The sequence below is a fragment of the Homalodisca vitripennis genome, unplaced genomic scaffold (genome assembly GCF_021130785.1).
Source record: "Homalodisca vitripennis isolate AUS2020 unplaced genomic scaffold, UT_GWSS_2.1 ScUCBcl_1836;HRSCAF=5958, whole genome shotgun sequence".
Classification (NCBI taxonomy): Eukaryota; Metazoa; Arthropoda; class Insecta; order Hemiptera; family Cicadellidae; genus Homalodisca; species Homalodisca vitripennis.
Genome location: NW_025777946.1, coordinates 1 through 21852, shown reverse-complemented (window position 1 = coordinate 21852; position 21852 = coordinate 1).

Sequence of the window (21852 nt, the reverse complement as noted above, 5' to 3'; positions counted from 1 at the left end):
AATGGAAAAAACAACAACAACAACAACTGCTGTTACTCCAGCAAGATCAGACGTTTTTGAAAAAATATATCAAACACCCGGCCTACGGGGTGAGGAAATTATTAAAAACACCCTGAAGGAAAACAAACTTGCTAAATATTATATTGATAAAAAATTTTTACAGGTAAAATAGCCAAAGAATATTTTTCTAAATTAATAACAGGCACTTAAACATATAGATCATAATTACGGTTACATGTTGAAGGTGATTCTTGGAAAAATCGGTGATAAACTTGTAGATATTGACGGTGATGATTTAATTATTGATGGAATACGATATGAAGGAACACGAGGACTTTATGAATTAATATTTATGAATAATCCTAATGCATATATTTATTCTGAAGATGATTTAGAAAACTATTATTTAATTATAATGCCAAACCAATGTACATAAATCTAATTATTCCGTCTTCAGGAAAAAATAAGATCAAATAGAGGTATCAAGTATAAAAAATATTTATTTCTCGATTATTAAAAGAGAAGAAAACCGAAATCTACGAAGACCACTAATTACCGATGAAAGTGGTAATCAACAACAACAACAACAACAAGCGGCCTCAGGTAGTGGTTTATATTGTCTAATTTTTCTTCTTTAAAAAAACAAAATCAACAGTCAAACAAAGATAATAATAATAATTTTCCAAATACTTAACAAAAGAAAAGCAAATTCTGCGATGATGATGATGAAACACTTTATACAGATGAAATTAATCACCAGGAAACGGCAGCAGACAGTGGAATAATATTAACTAATTTAAAAAGATGTAATTTACTATGATGAAATCCTAACGAACTGGTCGATAGGTTTGAGAAATACTATTGGATTCTCAAAAGGCGGGCAATACAGCACATTCAAATGAAATAAATTCAATATTAGAAGAGTTATTGAATTAAGGGATAAATTATTTTAATAAATAATGAATTACAATAATTGTATTTTTCATTTTTATTTCAACCTTTGTATCTGATAGTAGCTATGAGTGTTGATAAGTTTGGTCAACTTTTCGAATGGTAGTGGTATTAATTTTCTAGTAGTAATCTGAGAGACCCTAAGGGGGTGATGGATTCCATATCGACGGTGATGGAAACTATGATGTATTAAATTAAGAGAATTTGTAATCTAGGTGACGCGGCAAAAACCTAATGATGCAAATAAAATTTTAGGTATTTTCAGCGATTGCTATTCAAAAACTTGTTCTTACAGTAATAAATGAATAAATGTTGAAGAATTTAAAAAAACTGATTCTTTCATGGGAAAAAGTCTATGCGGTTTAATTAATGCATCTTGAAACTAAATTGAAAAATGAAATATAGAAAAAATAGAGAGCAAACCGAATTTTCAATTTCAATATACAAAATTTAATTTACATCGCGCCTGGTTAAAAAATAAGAAGAAGGATCGTCAATGTTCAGTGCCAGTATTAAATGATAACGATGTTGTGATAAGACAAGAACTAAACTCAACTAGAGGAGAAAATTAGAGGCAAAGACCGATATGAGAAATTATAATAATAAACACTGTTATAGAGATATTAAAAAACGAATTCGAAAAAATTTTACTAATAACAAACGGATTTTTATAAAAATTTAAAAATAGTGGATTATTTAAATTTTAAATCACATAGTTCGTGATTACGATTCAAGGAAAATATTTAGGAAAGAATTGGAAGACGATAAAGAAGAACGTATATAGTACAATTATATGATTATGGGCTAGGAGAAAAAAACAGTTTAGTGCTATGTAGTTATCAAGGCTCGGGCGACTGATAACATTCACTTGCCAATGCAGCAGGGTTTCAGTATTTAAATTAAAGCAATCGATATTATTACACAACGGAAAAATACACTTACACAAAAATTACCAGTTATTGTGGTTCCAGGAACTATATTTGAATTAAGAGGACTTGCAATTAGGTCCAAAAAGGAATTAATAAACTTTGACTCTTTGTGCCGTTCATAACACACGATATATCAAGCGTATGCAAAGTATAGTGGATTAATACAACAGAGATCTATTGCGGGAGTCGTTTATATTAGCTGAAAGGCGCTATTGGGAAGAGAGTTAAAGAATGCTGATTCAAGTTTAGGTGTAGAAAAAGCACAAGCCGAACACTATGCCGGCGCAGTTACTAATATCATGAAAAGCAAAAAACCAGAACTTGGAGGAGAGAGGAGGAGAGGAGGAGGTGTGAAAAAAGAAAAAGTCAATACAATTGCTTTTCCAAATGTAAGAAAAAAAATAAAAAGGAAAGTTAGTTAAAAAGAGAAAACGGTTAAAAAAGAGTAAAGGTCCTATCATTTAAAGACCGTATAAAGGTTCATGGTCATCATCAAAAAAAAAATCACAATGAGTAACTCCGTCAAAAATAATCACGATTCGTATATAGCTGAATTAGACCATTTAACGGGAAATAAAGATATTAATAAAATGTGCAAAAAAAAAAAAAACTTAAAATTACCACAGTTACAGAGGGGTTTTTATGGCAAGTTGACTTTACTACCCAATTAGAATACGTAATAAAGAAAATCTGCAATTATTAAATTTAGGACAGTTTATGCAGGGACAAGGTACACACCTGGGTCATGTTTTTTACAAAATAGGTTTTTATATTAAATGTTGAATATTTCGACAGTTTCGGGAATTTACCGTCCACCAATTGAAATTTCAAAAATTAGTTTAAAAAAGTGTTGGATGGTAACTAAACAAAGTGGAATAATAAAAATATTGAATTATTTCTACTAGACAACGAGCCTGTGCAAAGTGAATATGTGGTCATTTGTGTTTAGACTTTCTTAGCCGTGGCGAAAGATGATTTTGTGTTCTTACTGGGAAAACTATTCAAAATTTAAAAATGTTCTATCTTTTTTCCTACACCACTGGCATTTGAGTTTCGTCATGATGAGTGGGAAATGGGGATTTATTTAGAGTTTAATGATCATTAATAATTCAATTCCAAATGTTTGAAGAAGATTATTAAATAATAAAAATCAAAGATTGGTACAGAACGTGTTACCATGAGTTTACCAACTGTGCGTGCATTTACGAAGAGATTAGAAGATATTAAGAATTATTTTATAAAAAGATTTAGAAGGAAAAAAAATCTTCCTAATCTACCACTTTTTAATCTTTGTTGGCAAATAATAACCACACCACTTCCATTGTGAGAATATTATTATGTAATCCCAAATTGTAGACTTTAATCAGTTCCAAAATTCTATAGCGAATCTATTAGGATTTACAAATAGTCAATAAATTAGAAGCAATATAAAATGGCATATATCAACTAATTCAGGTCGCTCCATTAATTACAAGTGGATATCATTCGAATCACTTTGTAATATTGTTAAAGGATCTTATAGAAACGCGGATTAGAAGGCCATGGTGCTTTCATGGAGTTTTATTAATCCTGCTTGTAGCACCTGGTTTAATAGAAATTTGTTTGAAAAAACCAAAACATTGTTTAAAATACTTACCAATTACAAAACAATCAACAATTAGGTGAATTTTTATATAAACCATTAGAGGATCAAGAAGGGAACTTGAAGTGAAAACTGTTAGAAACGAAAGAAATCAATTATAAGAGTTTTTGGATATAAGAAAAAAACAAGAAATAAATAATTAATGGGTAATTGTATTATTCCGATTAGAGAAAAATTCAACAAAAAACAGTATTTACAACTAGCGTTTTACCTAGTATAAGAGAATAATTAAATTTAAAAAAGATATTAGTCATGGTCGATACTTTGAAACCGTTGAACATTGAAAAATTTTAATTTTTCTACAAAAATCTTCCGGAATTTAAAAACGAATTTAAAAATGAGTAATAATATTAAATGTTAATGAAATATAATATGAAATAGAAATTGATGAAATCGCTTTATTAGAAGTGGGAATGGCATTCTCACAATTCCATTACACTATCTAATTCCTTTTAAAAATAGTGATGAAATTCGTATTCCTGTTTCCATCAACAAGACGCATATACGTGTGTCCTAATAAAAGTTTTTTACTAATTGAAGGGAAAAATTATTAAATCTGCTGATTCAAAAGATGATACTACTTCAAGTCTAATTTAATAACTGTATGGCTTTCTTATTTGATGAAATTAGATATGAAATTTGTGGAACGGAAATTGATCGTGTAAAAAATGTTGGAAAAACTATTACTATGAAGAATATACTTTACACTGAAACCGGGAGATGAAAACTGGATTAAGAATGCAGGGCTGGAATCCACCATCGATGGACGTTCTTGCAGATAAAACTAATTTTTTCATTTTTTGTGTACCGCTCCAATTGTTATTGGGGTTTGCAGAAGATTATAAAAAAAAACTTTTGAATGTAAAACAAGAATTAGTGCTGATACGCGGCATCAAACTGAATAAAAATGCAATTTTTTCAAGCTACACCAAGTCTTCACGATTGTTTCATTTCAAATAAAATAATTGTTTGGAAAGTTCCTTATGTTCGTGTTGATGATAATATAAGATTATCATTACTAAAAGATTACTGACTCTGATCAGCCCATAACCAAATGGCGTTTAGAAGGTGGCAAATTCATGAATATCCCTCACTTCCTGTTTCCTAAAGCTCAGACTTGGACTGTTTTAAAACTACATCTTTGGTGGAAAAAGCCTCGATATGTAATATTGGCTTTCAAACAAAATAGAAAAGATAAAAATGATAAAAATTCATCACATTTTGATTTTTGTGATTTGGAAAAATGTAAAACTTTATTTAAATAGTTAAAATATTATCCTTATGATAATTTCAATGGATGCAACAGCACTGATGTTAATGAATTGTATTTCAAGATTCCAGTCTTCATATTATGCAGGAAGTGATAACCAACCTTGTCTGAGAAAAATGAGTTTCTACAAAAATTTCCACTTTTCGTTATTGATTGTTCAAAGCAAGTTGATACAATAAAAACCGGAGCATTGGATATAAGAGTTGAATTGCAGGCAAACAAAGAGACTTTCCAGCTGGAACTGCAGTTTATTGTTTAATTATAAATGATGCAATTGTACAGTACACACATTATCAGGAATTGTAAAAAAGATTAGTTAAAAAAAATAAATATGATTTTTTTTGTAAATATTGATGTGTTATTATTTTATCCTTATATTTTAAATTAGGAAATAGGAGGTTAAAATAAGTACAATAGTATATGGTAAATTCAATTGTATGTAAATATATTGATAATAATACATAATATTAGTACAATATTTACAAAAAAATTAGTATAAATAATTAAAAAAATAATAACAAATATAATATAAAATACAGAAATGGATAAGTAAAAATTAAATTTTCAATTTTGTGTGACCATACGCTAATGTGTGTACTCCGTCTTTTTGAATACATTTTTATCATCATTTCCATTTAGAGCCAACTTGTTTATTGTTACTGTTCTTAGAGTATGTTTTTTTGATTGAAACATTTCATTTCTTTTCTAATGTTACATGATGAAAATAAAACAATTTTTATAATCATAAAATATTAATATGAATTTTTTATTACATTTTGTTACAACCTTTAGCTTTTTTTAATTTCATCTTTTTTTCTTCTAAATACAAATCGTTCATAGTTCTGTAGGTATAAAATTTGCTCCTTAATCCGATAAATTCTACTATAGGAATACCATACATTCGTCTTTAAAACAGCCTAATTTTTTTTTATTTTCTACAAATAACATTTATGATTTTTTTGGATAATCTGACATATCAAAATATTTTTTTTTAACTTAAATTATTTGAAATCTTCATATAAATCTTTAGTGAATATCTCATAAAAAAAATGAATCAGTATCAATATAAAGTAAGTTTATTTTATTTGGATAAAATGGTTTCATTATGTTATAATGAAAATTCGTACATGTGAAATTTGCTTAATTCTAAGACTGTAAATCCAAATTAAATAGGTTTATTAAAAACAATACAACATCTTTAGCCTACATTCTACTGCGCTTAAATTTTCTGAAAAAACTATTCGGTTTTTAAAATTAGGTCTGGAAATCAATTTGGACAATCTTTTCTCAGTATTTACTAATTCTAAATTAAGTCTGTCTCGAACATTTTCTATTTGTTTTGCCAAACATTGCATTATTAAGTAATTTATAAAAGTCTTTTTCAAATTCATTATTCGACTGTTTCCTCTTTTCAGTTTAAATAAAATATATGATTTAAGCCAAGGACTCTGATTGAATTGTAAGAATTCGATGTATTCTTTTTAAAACTAATCCATTATTAGTGCCTGTTTTAAGTTGACATAATACACACATAATATTCTTTATCAATTAAGAGTAGTGAGTAATTTTAACTTGTTTTGAATTTGGCGGACATTGTTTTTCAGGTAGAAATGGTTAAATCATTATGATAATCGTGTAAAAATGATGGGATAACCAATATTACATTCAATAATATATCCAATAGGACTATCATTTGTTATTGATTGTACATTGAAATTCTTTTTATTTTCTTTATTTGTTAACCTCTTAAATCCATCTTTTTTGGCATAGGTTTGATCATTGGCCCAGCCATATAAATTTTTGCATCTTAATATATGTCAAATAATTAGAGGGTTTTATTACAATCAAATAATGTATCATTTAAATTTTTATTGTTTGCTATAGCGTGTCTTTTTATTACAACTAGTATACCGCCACGATTTCCTTTTTTCAATAAACATATACATGTCATAATTGTTTAAATAATTCCAATTCTACTTCTGTAAAATTTTAAACTCGCATCAAATGTTAAACTAGGAAGAGTTAGGTAATTAGCTGGATCTAATTCATAATTATTAAGACATATAATGCGGAAAATTTTAAATATATCTGCTAATAATAATACATCAGTTTTTAGATAAAAAATCAAATAATCACCTAATGTTTGACAGTTAAATCGTGACCAAACTTTTTTGGCGATGATCAAATTCTTCATTTGAAATATGTTCTTCTGACATTTTGTTAAAAAAAACATTCTTTTGCAGGTAATTGAGTTTTCTTCCAATTTTTTCCCACGAATCTGTATATTCATAAGGATACACACCTTTTCTTGTAACAAAGGGAAATTTCATTTTCATTATTAAAAAAAATAATTTAGTATGATAAAATCTTTCTTTTGGTAAAATTATTTGCTAACTGAGCTAGACTGGTATTTAAAAATCTAAAACTATCAAGAAAAGTAATTTAATTTTACCAGTCGTGTTTTTTAGAAAAAACTAACATATTTTTCTGAAGAATTCGGAATAACATTAATTTTTTGTTGGTCACAACCTAACTGTTTAACAATAAAATTGTGTGTGTGTCATAGTTAGAACTTCCATGCAAAAATATTGGTAAACATGTTTGATTTTTTTCTTTTCAAATTACATTTGTTACAGAGTTAAATTTCTAAAAACGTCCAGTAAAGTGACAATGATCTTTTACAGGTTGTTCAATCAATGGTAAAATTCTAAATTACACAATTCACAATTATTAATAGATTTAATTCTATTTCTTTCATAATCACTCAATGGTATCATAGGTCTATTAATTATCAATTAATTCTGCTAACAAATTTGCAATGAAAATTAGATAATCCATAAATTTTGAAGCTGCATCAGGGACCTCTATAAAGATACGGTTCATTTGGCAATTGAGATGTCATATGTCCGGAAAGTCTTTATTCAATAACTAAATACACACAAAAACTCATTGGTTCATGTATTTCATTAATGGTTGTGTACTTTGATTGTTGTTCATCAACTTTTTTCAAAAATACATTCAAAATCGCAGTAAGCAACAACTGGAACCTTAAACTTAAAATGAAAAATTTGTAAATTTTAAAATTGATGGATTATCCGGCATTTGTTGCTTTTTAAACGGCTTATTGATTTTACAGTTTAATTTGTGAGCATTTAATTTTACTTGTTTATCAATTCCTGAATAATGAGCAAAACATCTTTTACAAAATATCATTTTTTTCGTATTGAGTGAAATTTGTGTTCTAATTAATCTTGAAAAATCATTAATATAACAAATAGTGGTTTAATACCTTGATCGTTGGACAATAAACAATAAATCAAAATGATTTTCAGCTTCTTCTTCACATACTCTGAGTGGATAAATTTCGAATGTTTTATTTTTACCATAAACATTTACCACTTATTCCAAAATTATTTTTTTCGAATTTTTTTAATTTGTTTTAAAGTGCTATGGATAAACTAAATCATTTTAAAATTGAAGTTATTAATTATAGATGTATATCTTTCATCTTACACGTTCTTCTATTGCTCGCCTTCTACATAACGAGCTAGAATTGACCATTGAAAACATTTATCATCATCTAGATTTTGCGGGATTAATAATAGCTTTTTTATTTTGAATACACTTTGGAAGAGTAATGTATGAAGAGCCGGCTAATGTCTATACTTACTACATCGTACAAGAATTCCATCTACAGAATGTAATGTCCAACCGCTACCTTTTCCTAAATAATCATTTGACTCTTCACCACAAATTTTTGTAAACATATTTCTCAAGATATTATTTAAAGAATTTTCACGAAACACTGTAAAAATTAGAGGTTTTAAAAGCCACTTCTTGAGTCTCCTTTGTAAAAGGTTTCATATAAGTACATTCAACAACAATGTTAAATTTTAATGCTTCATATTCATTTAGTAAAATTTAATATCAACTGTTTTATTTCTTCTTTAGAAACTTGTAAAATTAAACAAATATCTTTTAAATTTTTGTTCTTGGTTTTTCAAATAGTACGTTTTTAAAATACCTTTTAAACGCATTTTCAATTTCTATAAATTTATAATTTGGACATACTAATTTTAAATCTGTGTTTTTTTTCGTTTTTAAATAATTGGGGATACTTCTAATAATTTAATTTTTCAACAGAAGGAATAATGATGATGAATGGCATGGTAGAATGGTGATAAGAGAATAATTATTTTACCTGGTTCTAATTCCATGAGCTCTTCCTTCTTCCATTATTAATCATATTGTTCATTGGTTCAGAAACAAAAGTAAATGTTTTCTCTTTTTTTTAAGATGGTAAGAAAAGATTCCATTATTATATGATCTGAATAAAAAAAAATAAAAATAATTATTTTAAATCCTGTTTGACTCCAAAAACCATTTTCCATCTCTACATGCAGTTTTTTTTCTAACACACTGTTTTTTAGTAAACCTCCTCAATATCAGGACCAAACTATTCGCTCGCAAATTTTAATTGAGCTATTCGTATCACCAATTTTCTACACTGAAAATTATCGTTTTGACTAAAATTGAATCAGCACTGATTCCTACGTTTTCCTCTATAATCCTGGATCAATTAACATCCAGCACCTACATGTATACAACCCGTTTTTTTAAAGGATAGGACCTGGATCTCGGGCGCTATTCGGACCATAACCCCCAACGTCTGTCTGGTAATACTATCGGCAATATTCTGTTTTTTTACTAATTTAACGATTCCCATTTTTTTATAACTACATTTTCTCCACTTTCTCTAAATCAAAGCGCCCGCAGCTAATGGTCGAATCAACGTTCGGGATTGGAAATCCATCTTTACCGTACAGTTCGAATAAATTTTAGATGCTGTTACTAGCTGAAAAAAAATAATAAACTAATTAATTAATATAGAAAATTATTGTACAAATCAATAAGACACTAGTAAGCCTAAAAATAATTTAAACAAACTCTAACTTAACATCTTTAGTCGATTTGTCTTTTTTAATCAAAATGTTAACTGTTTCCTTGTTTTTACACTGTCCATTTTTTACAACATGTTTTGGATCCACACAGGACGTTAAACACACTCGTTGGTTAATTTACTTCAAACTTTTCTTTTGTCTTCTGGATTCTTTTTTAACGTCTAATAAAAAAATAGCCTTTTTTTTTCGATACTTCTTTATGCAGTATTGTTTTTCACGTTTTACATTATTTTCAAATCTTTAACATCGGTGATTTCAAATTTTAATTAAATGAGTACCAGGTCTTCGCCCAGGTTGTTGATATTTTTTCTTTTTTTTTGGATCCGCCCATGACTTGGTACTTGTAAATGTTGTGATATGAAATATAGGGGGGGATTTATTATTTTTATCGGATAAATAATTTAGTCAAATAATTTGTCATACCTCATCATCGTCATCATCAAATTTTCAGTTGATCTTGAATTTCCAGAACGAATTAATCACTTTTTTTTTTTGGTCTTTTAACTCACTTTTCACCTCAAATTTTTTACTCTCTTTTTGTTCATGTATTACCTTCTAAATTTCTAATTAATTCTACTTCATTCCAGATATCCTGAAATCTTTTGTACAATATTTTAGTGGAAACGAAAACATTAGTAACATTTTTTTAGATTTACATCATCAAAAAATACTTAATAAAACATGTTCATACGTACTTATGCTTCCCTTCTAATAAATTTAATAAACCTGTTTATCTGCAGAATAAGTCATGTTTTTTATTTTCTACTAGGTTAAATTTATTTAGTCAAAGAATCAACAGAAGAAGTTTTGAAAAATAAATAAGCAGTTTGTACTGCTATAGTGGTATCATCGCAAATGTTCTTTTGGATTTTTTCAGTTGGACTAACCAAATTGTTCCCCAACTATCACAAACTTCGCAAACACCAATCATTCCATAAATTTTCTATAATCTGTGTCACTTGTTAAGAAGATAACTTCATCATTGCTGACGTTACCGAAAAGGTGAGTATTGGGTAAGTAAACAGTTCGAGACGGTTGTTAGTGTCATCATGCTGAGTGTTGCGTCGTGTTGACTCGTTTGCTTGTTTCTGTTGCTGTTTTCATGTTTGCTTGTTGCTGTTTGCTGTTGCCTGTTTTTTAAGGTGGTGGAGGTGGAAGGAGTAACTTAGAAGCTTACGTAAGTATTGAAGAAATGCTCTTCCTGGAATTGTGTACAATGGCTCACACCGACTGTTTTCAGGGAATCCATTTCTAAAACACAAAATTAAAATCGTTATAATAATCAATACGAAAAAGAAATTTAATATTTTTTAAATTACAAAATTTAAAAATGCACTGTTTTCATCTATTTAATAAAAACCAAATTAATACTAGTTTAAACACAAAATTTTGTTATAAATAATTTACCAATAGCTTAGTTTTGGAAAAACAATGAATTTTTCAAAAAAACGTATGAAAATAATGGAACGTAATTTGTATGAAATACATACCTGTAAATTAGAAGTGTCCTTGGCAAGTGCCTATGATACTAGAACGATCTGTTGGGTTAAAAAACTATTCCTCCTCACAGCCTTATAAAGACAACCACAAGGCTGTATGTATCAACACGTTTGCAATAACTTACCACCTTGTTTACCTCTTACACGCACTTCGTTGAATCCATTACCATAGTGAATAAATACTTATTATTATACTGTTTGCAACAAAATTGCACTGCGCCGTGGCTTAATCACTCTGGTCATCCGCTTTATAAAAATATTAATGAATCAAAAACTCCAGAAGGAAAACTACTTTCCTGCGCATGTCTTGTGCCAACATACAATATCAGTAAATACCACAAACTATTACAATGATCTTCATATTTACGTCATAAAATATTACATCATAAGTAACTACGTATAAGCCAGGTGTTGTCACAGTTGTATGACGACTCAAGTGTTATGGACGAAACGTTCTTACAACTGAAGGTCAAGGCTATTAAGTGACCTTGAAGTCCAAGGTCAAGGTCATCGGCGTGACCTTGAAGTCCAAGGTCAAGGTCATCGGGTGACCTTGAAGTCCAAGGTCAAGGTCATAGTGTGACCTTGAAATCCAAAGTCAAGGTCATCGAATGACCTTGAAGGTCATTGACCTTGGAGGTGGAGGGGGGGCGAGGGGTCATTTGACCTCTGTGGCGAGGGGGGGAGGGGGGCGAGGGGTCAATTGACCTCTGTGGGCGAGGGGGGGTGAGGGGGGCGAGGGGTCATTGACCTTTGTGTTGATGTTGTGTGACCTTGGCCGTGTAACGGTTGTCCTAGAACATACAATTTCTCCTCTACTTTTATTTCTTGTTTAAAAGTGGGCTATCAATTTGATAACAAGCCACAGTAATTAATTCATCAATTTATTTATTCTACTCATTCACAATATTATAGTTAATAAATGTAAATCACCATCATTTTACAGAATATAATGTTATACTACTCCCAAAAATGTTACATAATATGTATTATCACCATCGTTATTAGAAAACAAAAATTATGGCAGAACTTTTATCATACAGTCCTATAATGAAAAAAGCCCTATTCATATGATCATGAAACTAGTTTATAATTATGCCTTAACAGCATTTTTACTATATTTATTTGAAGATACTTCTACAAGCTAAATTATTTAACATGATAAGAATCAGTTTGTAACATAAGAAAAACGTGCCCTATATTTAGCATGCATTCCTTTAGAAAGACCAACCGTGAGATGTCCAATCGAGAATGACGAGGTCGACGTCCTAAGAGTGATCAATTCAAACGTCTACGTCTGAAGAACATAATTTATATATATTATATATATATATATTATATATATATATATAATATATAATATATATATATATAATGAATACTAATATATGTGTTCGTATTGCGTGTGTTAATGGAGATGGTTTTGAGCCTAATCATTGCGGTAGGCTCTAAGAACGACTTCTCCTTGTATCTCAGACCTATCAAAGTAGTACCTGGATTCAAGTTACGTCTCGGGTACAAGAACATCAAAATCATACAAGAAAGAGCACAGATCATCAAAACCTGTACTTAAAAATGGATAACTTAGATATGCTAATGTAAGATTTCACTTTCCACCAAAATTAATTCTTGACAAACACAATCCCTCGAGCTACAGAAACTAGGTTAACAAGAGTGTATGATGCCGTTACAGCCACCTCAAGAAAGGCCACGAAATATATGCAGCCTTGACACCCCTGCATTCATGGAAAGGTCTCGACTAGCACACCAGCATGTAGTTTTCATAAATAATACATTTTTAAACACACCAATTTAGCTTGAAATTTTAAGCTTAAAAAGCGTTCTTTAGGCCAATTTTACATCGAGCTATAATCCTGCGTAAAATTTTAAAAACTTGGGAAGGCTGTGAAATGTATCCCACTAACACCTCATCCACTTGATCATCCTGTACCTACCTGGGGGCCAAGTCCTCCTACAAGCCTGATTGCTACTTGGTGACTAACCTTGTATGACTGTGTATCACTCAAACAAGCGACCACCCTAAAATGAAACACAAATTTGAAGCAATTCTAAATTACTGCATGAAGTCAGGAAACTTAAAGCACATGTTTAAAAACGTATGTTAAACAAACTTTTTACCACCGCATAGGTGTCTATATAATTAAAACTTAGTATTTTGAATTTTTTCCTTAGGTAAATGTGCATATTATCTTATTTGCCTTAGTATTCCAAGGATGGTACAAGTGAGGCCATAAAGAGTTATGGTCAAAGATTATTATTATATCATGTTATTCTGAGTGCAAAATGATTGATCGTAAACAAATAAATAAACATCCAATTCCAAACTAAGCACCACTTCCTTACAACAGGTCAGGAACCTTAAAACCTATCATCACATTGATACCGCATTCAAAACATTGCTGTCCGTATTGTCACCCACTTCACTACAATAAGAGACGCTACGGAATAACGTCACCAATATTCTCTAACGTGAGTTAGTCGTAGGGGTGTCACCAGCAACTTGAGTAAGATATATGCTAGGGCCTCTCTGATATTTATGCCTAAAAGATTTCGATCCCCACTTCCGTTTTAGTTGTTAGTAAGTTGGGGTATTTTAAGTCCATACAGGGCTTAAACAGTGTTTCATTCATATTTTTCAACGAATTCACATATCTTTGAGTGAGAGATTGTGAGAGTTGGATATAGAAGGTTTATTACTTTAAGCCTACCCAAACAAGGAATAATGTTACCGTGTAATTATCGCTAACGAAGTACCGCCAAATTGTGCGTCTTACTTATTGAACGTTCCCAGAACAAACAAGCTAGAAACCATTCATTCTAGGTCCATAGGGGCTCAGGGGCACATTTTAATAGCTGTTGTATGTCTAGTATCATAAGCAAACACTTTTACACGAAAGTAATACTTTTTTTCTGGCTAACTCACTTCCCATCAATATTTATTCTAATCACAATTCAGGGTTAAATTATTACTCCAAAGGTTACTCGACGGAATTTAACTCGATATTTGTAAGTTTAAATAAGTACAAATATTATTCCAAAAACTTCATTTTATACTAAGGAACAATTCTCATACTTGCCGTCAATGAAAAATAGTTTGTATATATACCGTGAAAATTGTTGGATCAAACTTTATGAACTGTGGCTATTTATTCACATTCGTTAATATTGAAAGTGTATGTGTTTTAAACACAGCGTGTACTTTTTTTTAAAAACAATGACCATAAACCGTTTTATACCTAATGCTATGTATGGTTTCTTTATTTGAAGTTATTCGAATAAAACCAAATATATCTCAAACAACCACAGATATAGGATTTTTAAGGTGAGTAAAGTCTCTTATATTATCTCTTAATGATCTTTATTGGCCTCAGGGTTCCTAGAAGTTGTGTGTTAGCCTGTAATAATGGGTTGTTGATGATGGTTTGTTTACAGTTTCACCAATTATCCTACTTTAAGAATACTGCAAAAAAATCTAAGAAATACTGATTTTAAGAAGTTATCACGCTTTCTTCAAATAAAATCATTAAATGAGTGAACGTATGTAGTAACTAAATTATGGTTGTTTTATAAACAGCTACTACTTGCTAACGATTTTAACTGTACGCAATCCGGATACGTGTTATTTTAGTATCAAATCTTAATGTATGAAGAAGTACATATATCAACCTCATTAATATTGTAATGTAGCATTAAGTTTTCCATTTCCCATTCTGTGGTTTTACAAAAACGTTTCAAGTTTTGTAATGTATTAAATCATTAATCAACTTCTCTGGTCATAATAATATTTCACTCAAGTTTTTTAGGAGTATTCTCCTGTCTGATTATACAGGTATTTAACACAAATTGTAAGTTAATAAATTTATATTTTGCTTTGTTATTGAAATACCAATAAATTCACAGGTAAATATAAAAATGTCACAATTCCAAAATAATAATTATACTAACAAATAAGATCTTTCTTTATGCTAATTAAAACTTTATACTTTTGTATTATCCGGAGGCCACTATTTATGGAGAACATTTTCTTACCAGGGACTTAATAAAATACCTGTACATTATTAGGAAGAACATACTTTATTTGACTTACTGATAAAATTTACTTATCATTATGAAACGGACCGACCTCCTTCGCACCTAAATCGCTTCCTTTTGGGGAGGGCGAAAACAAGAACCGATCTTCATAAAGATATGAAATTTTCAAAAATAAAATCTGTTTTTTATAATAATATATATTTTTTGGACAGTCATAAATAGTGGCCCTGTGGATGGTACCGAAAGCCTACAAATGTGATGACATTGGGTATTAATAACTTATAATTGTTATTAGTTTTATTTGGGTCTATGTAATAAACACACATAAAAATATAACGGCAGAATATTTCCAGCGAAATTTCATAAAGATCCCCTTCTGAATAGTTTCTTACTGGGAGTATGCTTAAGAAAGTTAACGCAAAGTGTACTTTAAGATCATTTCAGTTTGGTATAAAAATTGCCTTACGTAAATATACTATTGCATAAACATGACTGAATAAAAATAGCGTGTATAGAGATAAATAAGAATTAAAGATAATTAATTTTAAAATCATGCAAGTTTTGGTTTGTAATTTCATCGTTTACGTTTTGTTGGTACGTGTTATTCGTATTTAATTCAAGCCAATTTTTTCTGCTGCATTAATTTAAGTTAAAAAATATTGTACACTCGATAAGCTTTAAGACATTTCATATTATTTTAGTTCGATTTTAGAGTTTGTTTGACATTTTTTATTTCATTAACAGCCTTAAATTTAAAAATCATTTTCACTACCACAGTAATTAGCCAACTTGAAAGCAATAATGACGTAATATGATGGATTCCTTATCTATTTTTAAAACGGGACTAGTATTACATCAGATACAAATTATTTCAATTGTTCTTGATCAAAATGGTCAGAGTTTAAGTAAAAATTGTAATTTTTATGCAACAGTTGGAGTTTGCCTGGTGGCCCCCAATCAAGGAAAACATATACGTATGGAAGCCTTGGATACCTACTTTGGCCAAAGAGAATGTACTTACTGGCCATTGTAATATATTTTCGATTTAATAATTATATTTCCTGTACTCGTGAACACCATTCCGGTCGAAAAGCATGTAAAATCCGTGACTTGTAACTTACTTTACTTATACGTAGAAGAGCAGAAAAATCATCATCAACTTATTGGAACGTTCAAAAATTGGAATTTATAAACAGATTTTGTGTTATTGTCCATTCATCTGTGCCTTCTCTGAGTCATTGAAAAAGTGCTACATCACAATGTCCAGGAAGCCATCCAGTTTAGAGTATAGTGCGTAAAAACAGTCAAACAGATTTATTTATTACAATGGGTTTATCAAAGAGTTAAAACAATATTTTCAATGCATTAAGTAGTTTCAATTTGTCGGTGCCTAAATCTGAAATAAGAGTTAGATGGTAACATTGCCTTTGCTGTCTGCACTACTGATTAAGCTCTGTATAGTTATATCTTCTAAAAATTTTACATTTAAGCTATTGGCTATTTAAGCTATCTTTGTCGAACTATCGCTGAAAGTTCAATACCTGTGGAATGTCAGTTATATTCAATTATGTATAATGAATAGAAGTTTTTCTTGAATTTAAAGTTATTTTGAGTATCTTTTTCATTTTTGACTTTCAAATAAACCTTATTCCGATTTCAATGTATATTTTACAATTACATTTGAGGAATTGGTCCATCCACTCTTGCGTTTAGCTATTAGCATCACATTTTAAAATTAATTTTTATTTATAAGATATCGTGTGTTTTATCTGCAAGGTAACACTAGTTATAATTGCAATACTAATCAAATCCTTAAATTTTTTATCATACCATACTATTATTTTTCTTTGCCTCTATTGATACAGAATATTTAAACGGCGAGCTGAATTTATTAGGCCAAATTGGCGAATAAGCATCGATTAACTCATAGTCATAGGCTTGAAGGCCGTTTTTCACAGAGTTTCGTGCATACAGGCTACAAAAGTCACATTGCTTTTAGAAAGGAATTCAATAAATGTCATAACTACATTCGTTGAACCATGCATACCTATTTACATGTATATTTGATCTACCCAGTTTTGGCGATAATTATAGAGCCAGACAATAGCGGATTTTGGTACGTGAGCAATAATGTATATGCTTTCTTAATGTTAAAGAAAATTTCTGTCAAAAAAAAAAATCTTGGGAAAAAACCACACTAATGACGAGTAAAGATCACAAATGCCTAATTGGGCTAACAAATAGTTTAACTCATTTAACCATAAATTATCAAAAACCTATCAATGGTTTCATTGCTCCTCCTCTTTTGGGCCATGTAAACTTTAGTTGTGTAACCCATAGGAGGTCCAGTGAGCTATTCCATCATCATACATCAATACATTATGTATCAATTACGAGGCTAACAGTGCCATTGCACGTGTGGAGTGCTGAGTAGTACTATCTAAATTGTATTGCTGTTCGTTCATCCTGTGAAATAAATTTTAATCGAAATTAGCTATAATTTCTAATTGGACACATAGGTTTCTTTCTTGATATAAGGAAGAACTCTATTGATGTCGGGTTTAAAAGAATCAAATGGAAATCCAACCGTTTGTAAAATAAAAAAATTGTTCATACTCTCTGGTTTTTCGTTTGATATTTCCTCCCTCTCAATATTAGTTGAAATCAATCTGCTATTACTGTGATGTAAGTACTCATTAACGAACATATCAATGAACAATCTTTGCAACAGTACTTACAGATTTAATTCCCGGTTACGTCCCACTCTGTGTCTCAGTTCGTTCCGAGGAATAGAAGTCTTTCAACGCAGTGGACGTTTGAAACTATTAGGAATAGCAGACACAATTCACTGGAGAAGTATCATCAGGAAATCTATCTCAATTTGGAAAAAGGTATTTCTTTGGAAAATTATGCCTCCATTTGATGTATTCTGAAAGATAAACCTATTCACTCCATTCATTCTTCTCAGCGGTAGCTGGTGCACTACATTATATATGAAACCATTCTTTAAAAATACCTCGCAAGCGTCGTTATATATAACTGAATACATATACCTTCGACAATAAGAAATTTTAATTTCAGTTACAAAAAACTCTCTCATTATTTTTTGTTGCATGTTTTTTAGGAATATTTTTTTCCTTAATATTTGTAGACACAAATATTCGCCAGCGTCAGTCAATAAATTTTAGCTTTGTGTAATTTTAACTAGTTATTGACTTTAGTTATTTAGAATTTAAAGCTCAATAGTCTAAAAACCAACTGCCTAAAATTTATTAGTCATTTTTCTTTGGCTGAATGAACAAACTTTAACTCTGATGAAGAAATAGAGAGATGACGTAACATATTTTTACATTCCGAGGTTTTAAAATAAATTAAAACCATCCAGTGACATTAAAAAATGGAAAACGTTAACGTGATGGGAAATACGATATCATAATTTTTAAAATGATATAAAGTTATGATTGATTTTGGTGGCATCGTCATCCTCTAGGGTTATACTTCACAAATGACATTTATGATTTTGATTAGCGAACTTTCTAAAGTTTCTCTACGATTAGTTACATATTTAACTAATATTATGACTTCAAACTCCAAATTGAATAAGCAGTCATGCCACTTCGTTCATATTAGCCTAAAAGTTTCGCTCTCCCAGTGATGATTCATCTATTAAAAGGGGTAAACAATTGTTGTGGATAATGTCCTTTTAAGCCTGCATACTATGTACATTTTATTGCCTTGCATTTATATATATATATATATATATATATATATATATATATATAATATATATGTATAACTTCGGTTTCACTAGCATTCTGTTTTAAATTAGGTGAACAACCACATTTATATAAAAATGATAATTTATAATATTTGTTATGGATGCTAACATGCATCAAAGATGAAGGACTATCGTATTAAAAGACCTGACCGTATCAAATAAGTCGATAATAGGTAAACATTTATATGGTTTGCTGTAAGTTCCTATAATCTTGAAAAAGAGATTTATTTCCAGTGGTTGCTCATAAAAAAATGTATCAATAACAAGGAATTCACGAAGAATTACTTAATATTTATTTTATTTGGCTCCGTGATAGAGTTAGAGACAAGGCACTCTCTAAATTTGGAATATTATCCAATAAAAACGAAATCCCCAGTATAAAACACCTTCGTTGTTACAGAATTGGTTTCCTTTGTTCATTCTCTATCAATGCTTTCGTCGTTCAAATAAAAAACAAAGCTTTACTGACGTTAGTACAAAACAAGTTTGTAATCAATGTATTGTTTGTTTTCAATAATAAGGAATGAACTTAAGCATTACTTTTAAATGTTACGTTAAATAAAAATTACGTGTTAGCAATTTCAAATCGATTTACATGGTAAATATTGTTAAATAGTAGAGTTCTCAAAGATAAGTTCAATCATTACTTTATGGTTGAAGAAAGTAAGATATCATTCTTATTAGATCTTTTTGAGAGTGTATGACTATATAAATTTTTCAGGTTATGTTATAATCATTTATAATATCATAACATTCTTGATAATGAAATAAATTGTTACATCTCTCGGCAAACAAAAGAAAAATTGTTTCAGCCTACTCACATAATAAGCTGCAATAACGCTCAGCCAATTACCATGGTTTGGATGTGTAACAACGTAGACCTCATTTTGACGATGTAGAAATGCAGTTCCTTAAACATTTAAAGATTCAAATTATCTAGCTACTTCATACATTTTTTTATTAAATTACGTATCATATCAGTGTGTTTTCATAATAAGTCTACACAAAAGACACCATAAGATGATGTTGGATGTGGTAGGGTAATTATAAAACATGTGTTACTATATCAAATTATAACAACTCTTATGAATATACTGAGTTACCTTACCAATTTACTTATCCTGCTTTTCTATCGACGATATCATGGACACACCACAAAGACCAATATAAAAATATTTTCTAACGTCTGGCCAAAAATCATAAACTGAATGCACTATCATCGTCTTCCTAATTTAAAATTGAAGTTTCATGCATAGTTTCAAGTTTTTTTATTTCAGGCTAAATATAGTGCGTATAGACAGACAGAGAATAAATATTTTTTTACAGACCCACTCGTGGTAAGTTTTGCTAAATCTCTATCTTTCTATTCTTCTTCCGCAGATGAAAAAAATATATTTACATCCAACATTTTGAGCACTTACAAAAATCAATGTCTTGAGGAACAGGGTCATAGCAGACAACCACATTCAGACATCCCGATAAAATAATATAGCACAAGGAAATGTTAAAACTCCATCACGACCACCTCAATATAGTGCTACTTATATAACATTAATAAGATGCCCACTGTGATTTTGTTTGCACTACTTTGTTTTTATGAATAGTAATGACAAAATCGGGAGAATACTGCCACTTACTCACTGTTTGAACACTGCAAGCCTTGCAAAGTTGTGTCAATCAGCCAGCCACATTCTGTCTCACTGACACATGACAGCCAGCCTGTATTGTCTACCGATCCTCCTCTATTGATCCCGCATCTAACATATGTGAACTTTATAACCTTTCAGGCACCAAGCCAACTACTTTCCATAGTGTTAGTTTTAAATATACAAACAATATCGGTAACTACCTTAAATAATGATAACATAAGCAAAGGAAAATATGAAAATTGTACCAAATTTAAAACTAAACCGTCAAAAATAATTACCACAAAAATCAAATTATAGTTATGATTGAGTTATATGATAACAAAGAAACAACCTTAAACTTTAACTGTACCCAATTGTTTTTATAGTAACAAAGACAGCGAAAAAGGACGGGCTCACTAAAAAGTTAACTTAAAATAAAATCATTTTGTGCAAATTTATTTTCCCACTCAAACTTGATTTTCTTTACTACTTTACATCTGCGAGATTTCCTTAGTAAAATCTGATAAATAGACAAAGTCTACCCACTTCCGTACTTGTATAATAGGATCTTTACTTTACCATGGCAAAAAGATACTAATATAATCCTTAAAAATTCACTATTATTTACAATAAAACGTCTCTCGTGAGAAAATTATGAGGCACCCAGGGAGACCATTGTACATGATCGGTCCAAGGTAGGAGAGAAGGCCTTCCTGCTCGTGTCCTCTCACGCAGAAAATAAAGCTGACGGTCATCACGGGTGGTGTTTCGTTCCGAGACCTCATTTCGAAACTTTTCCCATAAGCTGTGGTTCCCGGTGAGATAATACTTTTTTGATATATATTATATTATTTCATCATGACAGCCAAACTCAGTCACTCATTGGTACCTCTGAAAGGGGAGAGAATGTATCCTCCGGCACACGAACTGTGGGTAATGTTACCCAGAGTCTCGCATTGACTAACATAAATGAAGATTGTATAAGTTATTTACACAATTTCTTTAGGGTATATATAATGGGTAATCCGTTTAAACTAAATCCCTAAGGCGGCTTTTGAGGCGGCTGGTCTAAAACATGCTTTAGTGATACTCGTTTATCTGTATTATTTTGTTATTATTCCTTATTAATTAAAACAAATAA